The sequence below is a fragment of the Stigmatopora argus genome, chromosome 20 (genome assembly GCF_051989625.1).
Source record: "Stigmatopora argus isolate UIUO_Sarg chromosome 20, RoL_Sarg_1.0, whole genome shotgun sequence".
Taxonomy (NCBI): domain Eukaryota; kingdom Metazoa; phylum Chordata; class Actinopteri; order Syngnathiformes; family Syngnathidae; genus Stigmatopora; species Stigmatopora argus.
In genome coordinates, this window is record NC_135406.1 from 6,836,597 (window position 1) to 6,851,292 (window position 14,696).

General features: G+C 38.3%; 1 protein-coding gene, 1 non-coding gene and 1 pseudogene across 3 annotated transcripts in view; 1 reads left to right on the forward strand and 2 right to left on the reverse strand.

Annotated features, from left to right (window-relative positions):
• The window catches only part of LOC144065907 (uncharacterized), a 215,196-nt pseudogene extending 210,761 nt beyond the window's left edge, over positions 1-4,435 (reverse strand). Inside the window, exon 1 of the transcript XR_013297349.1 lies at positions 3,985-4,435. The product of XR_013297349.1 is annotated as an uncharacterized LOC144065907 (transcript). The remainder of the gene's footprint in view (positions 1-3,984) is intronic.
• The window catches only part of LOC144065889 (uncharacterized), a 70,830-nt gene that overhangs the window by 4,533 nt on the left and 51,601 nt on the right, over positions 1-14,696 (reverse strand). The window lies entirely within an intron of this gene.
• LOC144066394 (U2 spliceosomal RNA) lies at positions 12,310-12,500 on the forward strand. Its single transcript, XR_013297566.1, has one exon. It is a non-coding gene; the product is annotated as a U2 spliceosomal RNA (small nuclear RNA).

Sequence of the window (14,696 nt, forward strand, 5' to 3'; positions counted from 1 at the left end):
ACATAAATCACTTGAAGATCGCGTCTCAAAAGGAGGCGTCGCAAAACGCGCATGCGCAGAAACAAATCGTCCTTGGTCATGATGCTGTTCTGTTTTGACGATTGGCATCACGGGAGAGGTAGTTCTTCATCGAAACGGTTTGAACTCGCAGGAATCAGTCTCTTATTTACGTACTGCTCTCTCTTGGTCAGGAGAAAATTTGTTTCATTCTAAGTTCAGTATTCGTGGACACTGTACACAATATTTGACGTTCTTATTCATATTTGACCGGACATTCTGACTGACAAACTCTCCCACCTTGGACTATCTCCTTCAATCTGCTGCTGGATAAAGGACTTCTTGTCCAACTGACCACAGACTGTTAGACTTGGTCCCCACCTCTCTTCCTCCATTACACTAAGCACTGGCTCCCCTCAAGGCTGTGTACTGAGTCCTCTTCTGTACTCCCTGTACACCTACGACTGTACACCCACCCACCAGTCTAACACCATCATCAAATTCGCTGACGACACCACTGTGGTCGGACTCATCTCAGGAGGGGATGAGTCGGCGTACAGAGATGAGGTCAACAATTTGTCTTCAAGGTGCTCGGTGAACAATCTCACACTGAACACCACGAAAACTAAAGAAATAATCCTGGACTTTCGCAAACACGGCACAGATCTGGCCCCACTCCTCATAAATGGAGTATGTGTAGACAGGGTCCAGTCCTTTAAATTCCTGGGGGTCCACGTCACGGACAAGCTCTCATGGTCTACAAACATCACGGCAGTGGTGAAGAAGGCTCAGAAACGACTCCATTTCCTCAGGATACTTAGGAAGAACAACTTGGGCACCAATCTTCTGATAACCTTCTATAGAACCACTGTAGAGAGCATCCTGGCGTACGGCATCACAGTGTGATACGCTGGAAGCACGGCGGCAGACAAAAAGGCCATGCAGAAAGTGATTAACACTGCCCAGAGGATTGTCGGCTGCTCTCTGCCCTCACTTGAAGACATTGCCAGCCCTCGTTACCTCAGCAGAGCCAAGAACATCATAGGGGACCCTTACCACCCTGGTCACAATCTGTTCCAGCTGCTGCCCTCTGGCAGACGCTATAGGTCCCACAAAGCACGGACAAATAGGCTTAAGGACAGTTTTTTCCCCACATCCATCAGAAATCTAAACTCGCGCTAACATAACACACATTCCCTTCTGCGGTATATGAACAGATGTTTGGTAGGTGATCTGCCTCCTACTAGCTGACTGAAGTAAGGTAAGTGGAAGACAGTGAGAGGTAAGCGAGAGGTAAGCGACCTGTATCCACAACAGCGGAATGACAAATTACAAGTCCGTAACTTACACTTATTTAGGTCTTTTGCCGATTAAACGTAGCTTATGGAGAAGCACCATCAATTTCGTCACACGCAGTTTCTGCGTGTGATGACAAGTAGGCTTAGTTGTTGTGATAATGACGACAGGGCCTATGTCCGATTATTATTATTATTATTATTATATTATTATTATTATTATTTAAGACACCGTCAATCACAAGTTATCGAAGAAGCGCATTTTAAGAAATTATATTAGAAAATTAGCAATTTCTCAAAGGTGTCTTAAACCCAAAAGGAAAAGTTTGTTTTTTCTTTTATTTACATTATTCCCTTAACCCGGACCAACCTATAGATGTAAATTATGTCTTGATTTTCCCATTTTTAACGAATATTTGAAATTTTTCCCTCCAAATTTTTTTGGTGTTTGTTTTAGTTCAATAAGTATTTTGTAAAATGTAAAAATAACTATTGTTAGAATTATTATGGAATATTCTATATGTGTTGTAAGCATTTTTTAATAAGTAGTAAGGCTATAAACAGTCATGGGAACATGGACATTTTTCCTCCACATCATCGTCTCCTCAAGGCCAAAGCTCGAGGACACATTGTTTCGGACACTTCTCCGGCAGGACCCAATGAGACTGTTATGACGAGACTCCAGCAGCAGATTTTAAAATACGGCTTTGTTTACATTATAATACTACTTTGTTTACCTTATAATGAAAATATTATGCAATTCCTCACACCATTGTTTTGGGTGTTCGGAAAGAATGTCGCGATTAAATACAATGATTCAGTTACTGCAATTCAGAATGCTTTGTGGACTGAGACGACGTCACAAGGCACCTCCTTGCAAGTTGTACGCAGCTATGTTGAAAGATGTTTTTCCTTTTTTAATTAAATATTACTAATAATGATTTAAAAGGTTTGAATCATTATTCCAACAACTATATAGAAATATTTTCAACAAATGATTAAGACATCTTCCCTTACTAAGAAAAAATGCTCAAATAAACATTGTTTTAGATCTATAAAAAAAGTTTTAAGGCTTTTCATCCAGTTCTTTTAATCCGATTTTATATATATATATATATATATACGTGTATATATTTATATATATATATGTATATATATATGTGTATATATATATATGTGTATATATATATATATATATATATGTGTATATATATATATATATATATATGTGTATATATATATGTGTATATATATATATGTATATATATATATATATATATATATATATATATATATATATATATATATATATATATATATATATATATATATATATATATATGTATATGTATATATATATATATATATATATATATATAAGAGGGCGCCATACATCCATTTCATCACAATGCAGTACTTACTACTGTAGTATTCTCGTCAACAGCAACATGAGTTGAAAACTGTTTATAGGTGCATTTTTCAAAGTATGGCACTATTGGTCAGAAAAGTTTCTTCACTGGTGATGTAACTCCTTAAAATTAGTCAAATCTTTTTTGGAGCCTTTTCATTGTAAACATTTTCTTTTATGTTTTAGATTTTAATTTAGTTAAAATGCTTTCGCTAAAGGGAAGGCATTAAAAAAGCATTATCTTTTATTCAGTAGCAGGTCTATTATTATTTGGGGGATTAATGAGATTGAAATAGATGTATAGTCTGATTGGACACTCTAAATTGCCCCTAGGTATGAGTGTGAGCGTGAATGATTATTTTTCTCCTCGTGCTCTGCGATTGGCTGGCCACCGATTTAGGGTGTTGCTCGCCTCTGGCCCGAAGGCAGCTGGGATAGGCTCCAGCACCCCCTATACACGATGTAGCATATCAGAAAATGAATGAATGAATGTTGGGATTAAAAACAGTGGGAGAAGCCCAACGTTGCCTCGGCAGCAAACCTCGACTGGGTAGATGGTGCATTTCCAGACAAATTTCTGGCACACAGATTCAAGTATTCGGCCTTCTTGCGCTCGAAGGTGGTCTCGATCCCCTCCTCTGATGGTACTGGTATGAGGTGAAGCGCTCTTGCCTTGCAAGGGCATACAACAATGTCTGTGCGGAGTGATGTAGTGATGATTTCGGATGATAGTTAGTATTCTATTTATTTAGAAGCTGCATTTGAACTTTAGCATTAAATATGAAGTACTTTCGCAAGCCACACCAACGAGTGGCAGTGGGCCAGATTTGGCCCTCGGGCCGCAACTTTGACACCGTTGTTTGAACGCTGCTCTCGTTGTTGTTTAGTGCATCTATATCTCTAGTATTTGAAATTTCGATTTACAGCATGCAAATAAGTGTTATGTCACTCAAGCATGTAGCCAAAATTGGAGGGCGAGTAGCAGGAATGACTCTTGAACGCCTCTGGGGGGCGCTCGCGCTTTGCGTAATTTGAAAAATACATTGTTTGTGATAAGGATACAATAATAGGAAAGCTACTGTTTAATGCCGTTGTTAAGTATTAACACGCGTTGAGACTCATTCTTTCCCTCCTAGAGTGGTTATATTTAAATAGAAATATAATTTATTACGTCTTTCTTCGAATGGTGCTAGTGCAAATTCATGAAAATGTACCTACGCTACTATAGTGTCATGTCAATAGAATACCTTTAAGGGAATATATGGAAATAAAAAGTGTACCCACCTTCTAGTCTATGAAGAACAACTTTCTCGTGCGTCATGTTCCAAACTGTCGATTGCTCGTGAGTTGAATGCTCCTGTTTGACCTCAAAAAGTTCCTCCTGGAGCTTTGGCAGTTGTGTTCTTGCCGACATTTCCACACGTGAATTCTGAAGATGGCGGCGACTTTGATAGCTGCTAGCTATGCTGAGCTAAAATAGCCAGGAAACCTACAACGAGTTCTTCGTCGACTTGTTCCCTTGATAGCTGCTAGCTAAGCTAAAGCATAAACAAGCTCTTCGACGACTAGCTCCTCGGCGACTTATTCCTTTGATAGCTGCTAGCTAAATTAAGCTAAAGTATAAACAAGCTAGTCAACGACTTGTTTATTTGCTAGCTGCTAGCTGGGCTAAGCTAAAGCAGGTTTTGCTGATAAATGAATGGGTGATGGAACGAGAGACGCTGGTGCGTCAGCACCGTGCCGATAACTCAAGAGAGAAAGCCCATATTGGGGCGTGTAAAGCTTTAAGAAAGAATCACGTGACCGGTACAGGGAAATTATCGTTTGGCCAAAGTGTGATAATAGTTTAAAGACATAAACTGTATCAAAGTGTCGTGGGTCTGTTGGACGGACTTTGGCGTAATTTCGGCTCGTTCTGAGAAGTTTTCCCCAGTGTGGAATCATTTTGATCGTGCGAGGCAAAACGGAATAACCACTTTTATGTCACATGATTTACCAGTTAACAAAAATGTGGACATAAGTTAAAAATGGTAACTCAAATTTGATCTATTTTACTTCTGAACTCCGTTTGGAATAAAAAAAAAACATGGATTTTTTTTTTACCTGCAATGATTTTATAACTACTGCAAGGGTCACTACGTATTTGGATGACCAACACGGTTTCAATACAGTGCTGACACAGTGTGTCAATACAATCCTTGAGGTAGCATCGTCCCATCACTAAGGTATATCAAAGGGTTTTAATTAAAGACACCAAAAGCAAATTGAAAACATATAAGCCCAGAATCCAAAATTACAACAACAAAAAAGAACCAAAAGACGTAGAACACAAGAATAAATACACAGACATGGAAAAACAGTTGGGTGACACACCGGTGAAAGCAATGGACAATCAACGACAAGTTTCAAGCCAAGATTGAGTAATCGTATAACATCAATAACAAACAAGAGACATTTGAATTCATATACCAATATATATTCTCTCTCTCCAAATGGTCTGTTAGCTTCCTTTCATTGCTTTTCAATTGATTTTACTCACCAAAAATCGTTTTTACACAATATCCATCCTCCTTTCTTTCTTCCTTCTTTCCTATCGCCATCAAAGCTAATGATGAAAGTCGAGCCTGTCCTGTCATATTTCCGGCATAGTCCATTTTGAAAATAGCTTTAAATCAACACAACAATATACTATTTGCTTGTGGAGCTAAGTTAGCGCGCTGAAAGTGCCGCACACACCATTTTCCCGGCTGTAACAGGCTTGCTAGCGTCGGAGTTGACCGCCCTTTCTTAATGATGTCCATTTTTTTCTGGAAAAGTCCGTCTGGAAAATAGCTTTGGGAGCAAACAGAATCCATTTGTTTTTGCTTCTGTCGGCCATTGTGGGTGGAGTTTGCGATCTCGGCTTCCTCGGGTACTGCTTTGGCCCGCCTACTAGCCAATCATAGTTTGAAAGATCATTGTGTGGTTGCCAACTCGAAACCTGATTGGTTAAAAGCAACAGTCTAGTTGAATGCAGCAGAGCCCGCAAGAACTGATTGTGAAGGCTTTGAGGCAGATCTGATCTGGCAACAAATAATGGCTGAAATGTGATTGGTTAAATGCTTCAATATGAAAACACACATCTGGAAGCAGTTTAACCAGGGGGAAAAGCAATGAAAGGAAGCTAACAGACCATTTGGAATAATAAGTATTGATGGACAAAATATAATATCATTCAGATATTTCCTAGGCCAGCAGAGAAGGCCTTGAAGGCCCTGACGGCCCGCCACTGATATATGTATATATATATATATATATATATATATATATATATATATATATATATATATATATATATATATATATCGAATATTTGTCCCAATATTATTGGGACAAATATTTGATTAATTGCCTAAAAAAAGGGGCTTTGCAAATAGCTGGGTCGTGAAGTGGGTCTCATATTGAAATGTGTATTTTGCCTGTTTATAGTCATGACTCCATGAGTCTCAAGCTTCTCCTTTGTAGAGCTGTGTCCTGTAGCCAGATGTGTCCTTGAACACTTGCAACATTGTCGTTATCTTCTATCTGCCGGTTCATAACAAATGGCTTATCCTGGAAGACTTGCAACATTGTCGTTATCTTCTATTTGCCGGTTCATAACAAATAGCTTACTGTCTGAAGTAGGGGAAAATCCCATCCCTGTTCGGTTTCGGTACCACCCTCTTGAGAGAATAAAGGTGAATGAATGTATGTTGTCTGTCTCGGCGCATTTGAGGACGACAGCCTTGCCTGTGGTTCACCTGTGCTCAGAATATTCTGTAATAAAAGCTTTGAAGTCACTGTTTCTCGCCTCCAGCCTGTATTTGGACACCCAACATCTTCCACATCCGAAATTAATCGGACCCTAGAAGGAAGACAGAGTGCTCTTCCTTCAACAGTCGTTCACATCACTGCAAAGATGGTGCTACAGTAGCCTAATAAGGTGCTAGTTGCCAAACATGAAGTAGTAGGTGGGTGGCATTTTGCCCAGCAGAATTAAAAAGAACCAGTTTGTGGATCATTGAAAAAATAACTCTTCTCTGATAATTCTGGATTATTTTTTCATCACGAGTATATTGTTAAACTACATTAATGGAGGTACATTTGTGATTCTATTTGTAATGATTGTCTTATTATTCAATAAAAAGAAATCCCTTGGTCTAAATATTGATGTGCATTCAAACAATTCATAACCTCACTATAATAAAAAAAAAACTCTTCAATCAAAGAAAAAAAATATTTGAATGTAAAATCATAGCTGAGATTAAAAAAAATGCACTATCATTTTGATCTAGCATGATCATCTGAAATGGTATTTTATACATTTTCGCGAAAGCTATATCAAACATCAAACATCTGACATTCTGGTCAGCGAACTTTAATGTCAGTGATGACTGTGCAATTGAAGAACTCCTTCAAATACAACCCACTTCTTTGTCAGAGCGGGAGCAGCACATGCTTAAACAAGCAAAAACCACAGCACCAGATTTGAGTTTTTCCAAATATTTTCATCAAGATACATTTCCGGTAGGTGACAATGTTCGGATAAAAAATCTAAAGAGAACTTTTAACCCAGAGTCTGGAACCGTATTATCAATGAAAAAAATGCATTCAACAGATGAATCCAGTGAAATTCACTGTTTTAGCACTTTTTTCATGGTCCCAGTAGAGTGTAAGACATAAGAGACAGGAAACGAATCAACAACGCGTTTATAATTTAAGGGGACCATAAGGGTTCAGTCAGACAGTTTAACAATTTGGCTCTTTGTGTCTTGTTCGCCAGCCTTGCAATATCTTATGAAGCTAGTTTTTTTATTATTTTACATTCGAGTAGACGCAGTTGGTTGTTACAATGATTGGATTTGCCTCCACGTTTATGGAATGGTAGCATGTTTTGTTAAAAAGGGGGAACGTTTTAATTACATGAGGGGGGTGTAAAAGGTTCATTTGTTCATCTTCTGTATTGCTTATCTTCATGGGGTCTTGTGGTTGTTGGGGCCTATCCCAGTTAGTTGTGAACAGGAGAAACACTCTTGGATTAGATAAAAACACACGCAAAGGACTAAAAGTGGAAAACGTCCATTGAGTACATTCGTCCTGACTATGGTTTTTCACCTGTGTGGGTTCTTGTGTGTATTTTGAACCCATGACCTCGGAACTGTAAGGCCAACGTGCTAACCACTCGGTTAGTAAATGTAAATGTAACTAAATAATTATGAATGTTTATCAGACATTTAGCAATACTTTCACTAAATATTCAATATTGCAGTGTATACTAAAACATGACTATGAGTCACAAATTATGGCCCGTTTTGGAAATTGTTTAAAAAGTCTCTTTTGGGTTATAGACACCTTCGAGAAATGTTTCATTTTGCAGTACGATTTATTTATTTCAAATGTGCATTTTCAGTAACTCATGATTGACAGTGACACATTGCAGTTGTTTTTCCCAATTGCTAAAAGAGAAAATCCAACTCCCCAAACCAAAAGGACCCACACATTTAAAAGACATAGAATAAAACTACATTCCATTTGAAAATATCACTAGCCCATTTCACACACAGACTCGATTCCCATATCACAATCCTTCTCTCTCATAAATCAAAACCTAGTAAATAAACTTCAAATGTTTTCACTGAGTACTGTTGTGTTGAAGACGATGATTCTGTTTTGCATCAATCTATGTAACTTGTACCACAACTCCTCATCTGAAACTTCAGAAAAGGAAAATACTGACCAGTAAAAAACTATTCTACATAAACTTAAAATACATTGATTATATGATTATTTATGATCATCATTTTCTGACATTCAATGTGAATGAGGCAGAGGGTACAGAAAATGAATGAATGAATTTGACATGAATGTAATGAATCAAGGCTTTGTCATGGAGAAACACCTTGGGCCGCTCGGCCACACTAGACTCGGCGCTTGGAAGTTCTTAACCACAGAAATCTTAAAAAGGTGAAAGAAAGATTTGTTTGATTTAAAGAGAAACAAGAGTAGTTTTCTAACAGTACAGTTTAAAGTTACTCAATGAAAAACTGAATCTATTGAACACAACAGTACTCATTGAACACAGGAAGTTTATTTACTGGGTTTTACTTTTTGAGAAAAGAGGATTGTTATATGTGAATTGAGTTTTTTGTGTGAAATGGATTTGTGATATTGACAAATGGGAGCTATTTTTTTAAATGTGTGTGCCCTTTTGTTTTAGGGGGGTTGGACTTTCTGCACATTTGAAATAAAATTTAATGGAAATTTAAAAAATCCTTGAAGGGGTCTATAATTTAGAAGGCACTTTTTAAACATAATTCCAACAACACACCTTAATTTACGATAGCTATAGAGCTATAGTTATTTTTTGCAATATTGATTCCAATGATTAAAAGTCTATAATTGATTAATTATATTTAATTCCTTGCATAGTTGGTCATTTGCTTCAAATATTGCCCATGAAAAGTAACAATTCATTACATCAGCATGAAGTAACAAGTATATTCTAGATTTGTATCCCTGCAGAGCAGATTTTTCAGCAGTATCAAAGTAATAAAAAAAAGACAAGTAAAATAAAAAGTGAAAACAACAGTGATTTTTTTTGGCAAGTTATGCAGGAAGGCCTAGGATCGAGGCATGTAGGTGAATTAAATCTGGCAGAATGTCAGAAAATGATGATTAAATCTGGCGAACCAGTACAAATGAAAACAGTGTGGAGTCACATGATGCCATGATTTTTTTTTACCACGAATAGAATAGGAATAAAGTGTCTCACAAGTGTGGGTTCTTATACGAGTTTTTAAGTGTTGCTTTGTTGAGAAAGCGTGACTACAAAACAAAAAAGGTCTGAAAAAAGGCACAACTCAAAATACAACTAGAACAAAATAGCACTTCTCTACAAATCATATTTTTGTAATCTCTAACAAAATGATGCTTTGAAAATCTGAATACCAAATAGATTTTTTTTTTAATACAAAGTTAAAAATGGGAAACAAACATCTGGAACCTGTTGACAGAAAAACCTCATCTTCAGAGTAATATAAGTTAAAACATTCATGAACTAAGCAGTGGGTTTATAATCAAGTGTTAATTGATCATTCAATTGACATATTACATGGTACTTTATCACTACTTCATTTAACAAAGTCAGGTGTTTTTACCATGAAATGTGGCAATTATTGCTCTCCGTCCCTTAAGAAATACTACACTGCAGGGCTGGTTGTGTTTGAAACTATCTGGGCCGGCGTGAACCACGTGACCACCTGGCGGTGAGATCAGAGGGTGTCGTGTATGTGTACTAATATCAACATAAAAGCCGCACCTTCAAAGAATGGCTTTTATTAAAATTGGTTTTATATATTATGCACATATAAGGCGCAGTAGTAGTAGTAGTAGTAGTGGTAGTAGTAGTAGTAGTATTGGTAGTAGTATTAGTAGTAGTGGTAGTAGTAGTAGAAGTGGTAGTAGTAGTAGTAGTAGTAGTAGTAGTAGTGGTAGTAGTAGTAGTAGTAGTATTGGTAGTAGTAGTATTAGTAGTAGTGGTAGTAGTAGTAGTAGAAGTGGTAGTAGTAGTAGTAGTGGTAGTAGTGGTAGTAGTAGTAGTGGTGGTGGTAGTAGTAGTAGTGGTAGTAGTAGTAGTGGTGGTGGTGGTAGTAGTAGTAGTGGTAGTAGTAGTAGTAGTAGTGGTAGTAGTAGTAGTAGTGGTAGTAGTAGTAGTAATGGTAGTAGTAGTAGTAGTGGTAGTAGTAGTACTAGTTGTAGTAGTACTAGTAGTAGTAGTAGTGGTAGTAGTAGTAGTAGTAGTAGTAGTGGTAGTAGTAGTAGTGGTAGTAGTAGTAGTAGTAGTAGTAGTGGTAGTAGTAGTAGTAGTAGTAGTAGTGGTAGTAGTAGTAGTAGTAGTAGTAGTGGTAGTAGTAGTAGTAGTAGTGCTGGTTGGGGTTGTGCTATACATCCACTAGATGGATCTAAGATAAAGGAATTTAATACCATGATAAACCAATGCAGTGTTACATCTACTTAAGAAAATATAATTGGTTCCAGAAGATGTTTCGTAACCTGAATTTTTCACAAGTAGAGCAGCAATTTGCATGATCATTCATTCATCTTCCATACTGCCTGAAGAGTAAAAGTCTGTTGATTGTTCAAAAAGTCAAATCAAAAGCCTTTATTGTCATCATACACAGCTGCGTATAACAAAATTAGTGAAAGAACAGAATTCAGTTATTGAGTTAATAGCAGTGGTGGGATTTGAATCCACACCTCCTGAGAGACTGGGGCCTAAATCCAGCAACTTGGACCACTCAGTCACACTGCCTTAGGATTAATCACTCGCATGTTTGTTGAAATTGTTCAAGAGCTAATTAATGGAAACAGGCAGAAATGTGACAACAACTCGTCAAGTTTAATAAACATAGCGCTATGTGACTGTCAATGCGATACAAATAATGGCTTCTATCTCATTGAGGGTCCAGATGGGAAGAAGAGAGTTTATCCATGGGAGGCTCAGGGTTAACTTCATGCTGACACAACCCTGTAGACAGCTGGGGAGCCGCTGACACTGTGGTTATCAGCAGTTTTGCACGCTGGCCAGAGTTCTTTCTGTACGTGTTTTTATGGTACCAAACTTTCTTACGTTTCAAATGCACCCTTCAGTCCCCCTTTTGGAATCGAAAGATTCCAACAAAAGGCCAGATTTGGGGTTCGCTGCGATGGAAGTTGGAGCCAAGGCTCTCCCGTTGAGGTGACAAATGAAAGTCTGGAATTTTTATGGGTGTGTCTGTGGTGGATGCAGGTGCAGTTCAAGGTGTTCTGGATCATCTTTGTTTAGTCCGCTCCAAGTAGTCCAAGGCGTTTGGCTTCTCTTTGTTTAGTCTAACTTAGGTTATCAGTAGCACAGCATTTATACATCATTTTACTTTAAGCAAATATAGCAAAGTAAGTTTAATGGTAAAGCAAAGCATATTCTTTGTTGCAAGCAAACTTATAATATGAAATAATCCTGACATTCCCCCTTTTTATAATATATTTGCACACAATCTAATTCCATTATGCCTAAATGTTAATAATTCCTTTTTATGACAAATATAATTCCACCAGGGGGGGTTGTGCAGGTTGGTATGAAAAAGGACAAACTCAATCTCGTCCAATTTGCTTTATGACAAGTGCAGCAATCCAGGTAACGTCCACCTGTGTGGAGTTTGCATGTTCTCCCTGTGTGGGTTTCCTCCCACATTCCGAAAAACATGCATGGTAGGCTGATTGGACACGCTAAATTGCCCCTAGGTATGGGTGTGAGAGTGCATGGTTGTCCGTCTCCTTGTGCCCTGCGATCAGCTGGCCACCGATTCAGGGTGTCCCCCGCCTCTGGCCCGGAGACAGCTGGGATTGGCTCCAGCACCCCCTGCAAACCCTAATGGGGATAAAGCGGTTCAGAAAATGGGATGAGATGAGTTCCCCTGTTATCACACTAAACGTGTGTCATTGTAGTTTGTTGTATATGTAAATGTATGTTACTATTGACATCCGACGTGTGTTTCCACTACTTTATGTTGAATTATCTGGAATGAAGTCGTCCTTCGCACCTGTTTAAGGAATATGGCTTCTCGGCCTTTTGACTAAGATCAAGTGTAGTATCTGTTCTTATCTGTTTAATAGCTGTTATGTCTCCTAAATGGGGACCACATATTAAATTGATGTTTGGGACTAGGTGATGAAATAGGAGATTGGTCCTTCCACTCCACGCATCATCCTGGTATTGCAGTATCTCCATGAGAGATGCAAACCCCTCTATTTGTCAAAATACATACACTAACTCTTGAAGTTCCTAAGTTTAATGATTGAAACGACAGAAGTGAATCTGAAATTTCATATATTATTCATGAGGATGAGGGGTGATTTAAATGAACAAATTAAAGCCTTTCTTTTGTTACAAAATCTAAGTTAAACAAGACTGTATAAACATTCAGATTTGATATAATAATATATTGATTGACGATCATCATTTTTGCCAGTACAGCTTGTTTAAATGCCTGCTCAGCGTCGAGGTGCCACTCTTTTTGCTGTAATATGAAAGCAAAGCGCCACATTGACTGCATTCAGCATACATTTTTTCCCCAAGATAGCGTCGTATTGAGGATATATCAGTGGCGGGCGGTGCATTTTCTGGTAGTGCCTTCAACGTAAAACCTCTACTGCAGCTACAGCTGCGACACATAAAAAAATAATCAATAAATTAATGCACAAAAATGGGGTAAAATCCACTTCCTAGCAGCATTTCATGATTAAATACAAATACTGGAGCTTTTTAGACATTAAAACCAGGCCAGGGGGTGATTTTCCCAGGAAAAGACAGCGATGAACGTCAATAGTGTACGGTAAAACATTGCCCGAAAATGGGGTAAAATCCAGCCAAAAACAGCATTTATTGATTAAATACAAATACTGGACCTTTTTAGACATCAGAACCGGGCCCGGAGTATCATTTCCCCGGTAAAAAGACAGCGCTGAACGTCGATACGTCCATACGTGAAATGACAAAAAATGCACTAAAATTAGGTAAAATCCACTTCCTAGCATCAGTTATTGATTGAATACAAATACTGGAGCTTTTGAGACATTACAACCAGGCCAGGGGGGTGATTTTTCCCGGGAAAAGACAGCGACGGACGTCAATGGTGAAACGCCAAAAATTAAACTGGGGTCAAATCCACTTCCTAGCAGCATTTTGTGATTAAGTATAAACACTGGAGCTTAAATACAAACACTGGAGCTTTACAGATATCAGAACTTGGCCCACAATTGAAATATTATTTAGAAATATAGCCATATTTTACTCACCAATTTTTTTTTTAACTGTACACAATATCCATCCTCCTTTCGTTCTTTCTTCCTTCTTTCCTATCACCATCGAAGCTAATGATGAAAGTCGAGCCTGTCCTGTCATAATTCTGGCATAGTCCGTTTTGAAAATGGCTTTAAATCAAAACAACAATATACTATTTGCTTGTGGAGCTAAGTTAGCGCGCTGAAAGTGCCGCACACACCATTTTCCCGGCTGTAAAAGGCTTGGTTGCTTCGGAGTTGACCGCCCTTTCTTAATGATGTCCATTTTTTTCTGGAAAAGTCAGTCTGGAAAATAGCTTTGTGAGCAAATCTGCCACCAAACCCATTTATTTTCCTCCGTCAGCCATTGTGGGTGGAGTTTGCGATCTCTGGCTGGCTCACGTTGGCTTTGGGCCGCATACTAGCCAATCATAGTTGGTGAAAGCGATGACGTATCCCTATGCCTGTGAAATGGCCTTGTTGTCACCAAATCGAATTCTGATTGGTTAAAGCAACAGTCTTGTTGATGCTTGTTTAATGCAGCAGAGCCCGCAGAACTGATTGTGAAGGCATTGAGGCAGATTTCTGACCCTGGCAACAAATAATGGCTGAAATGTGATTGGTTAAATGCTTCAATATGAAAACACACATCTGGAAGCATTAATGGACAAAATAAAATATATGATTCAGATATTTCTTAGGCCAGCAGAGAAGAAGATAAATTCCATTCAATAATAATAATAATAATAATAATAAGACATAGGCCCTGTCGTCATCATCAACAACAAAAGCCTACTTGTCATCACACCCAGAAACTGCGTATGACGAAATTGGTAGTGCTTCTCCATAAGGTGCGTTTACTCGGCAAAAGACCTAAATAAGTGATAGTTACGGACTTGTAATTTGGCATTCTGCTGTTATGGATACAGGTCACTTACCTCTCACTGTCTTTCACTTACCTTCAGTCAGCTAGTAGGAGGCAGATCACCACCCAAACATCTTTTCATATTACCTCAGAAGGGAATGTGTGTTGTGTTACCGCAAATTTAGAGTTCTGATTGATGTGGGGAAAAAAACTGTCCTTAAGCCTATTTGTCCGTACTTTGTGGGACCTACAGCGTCTGCCAGAGGGCAGCAGCTGGAACAGATTGTGACCAGGG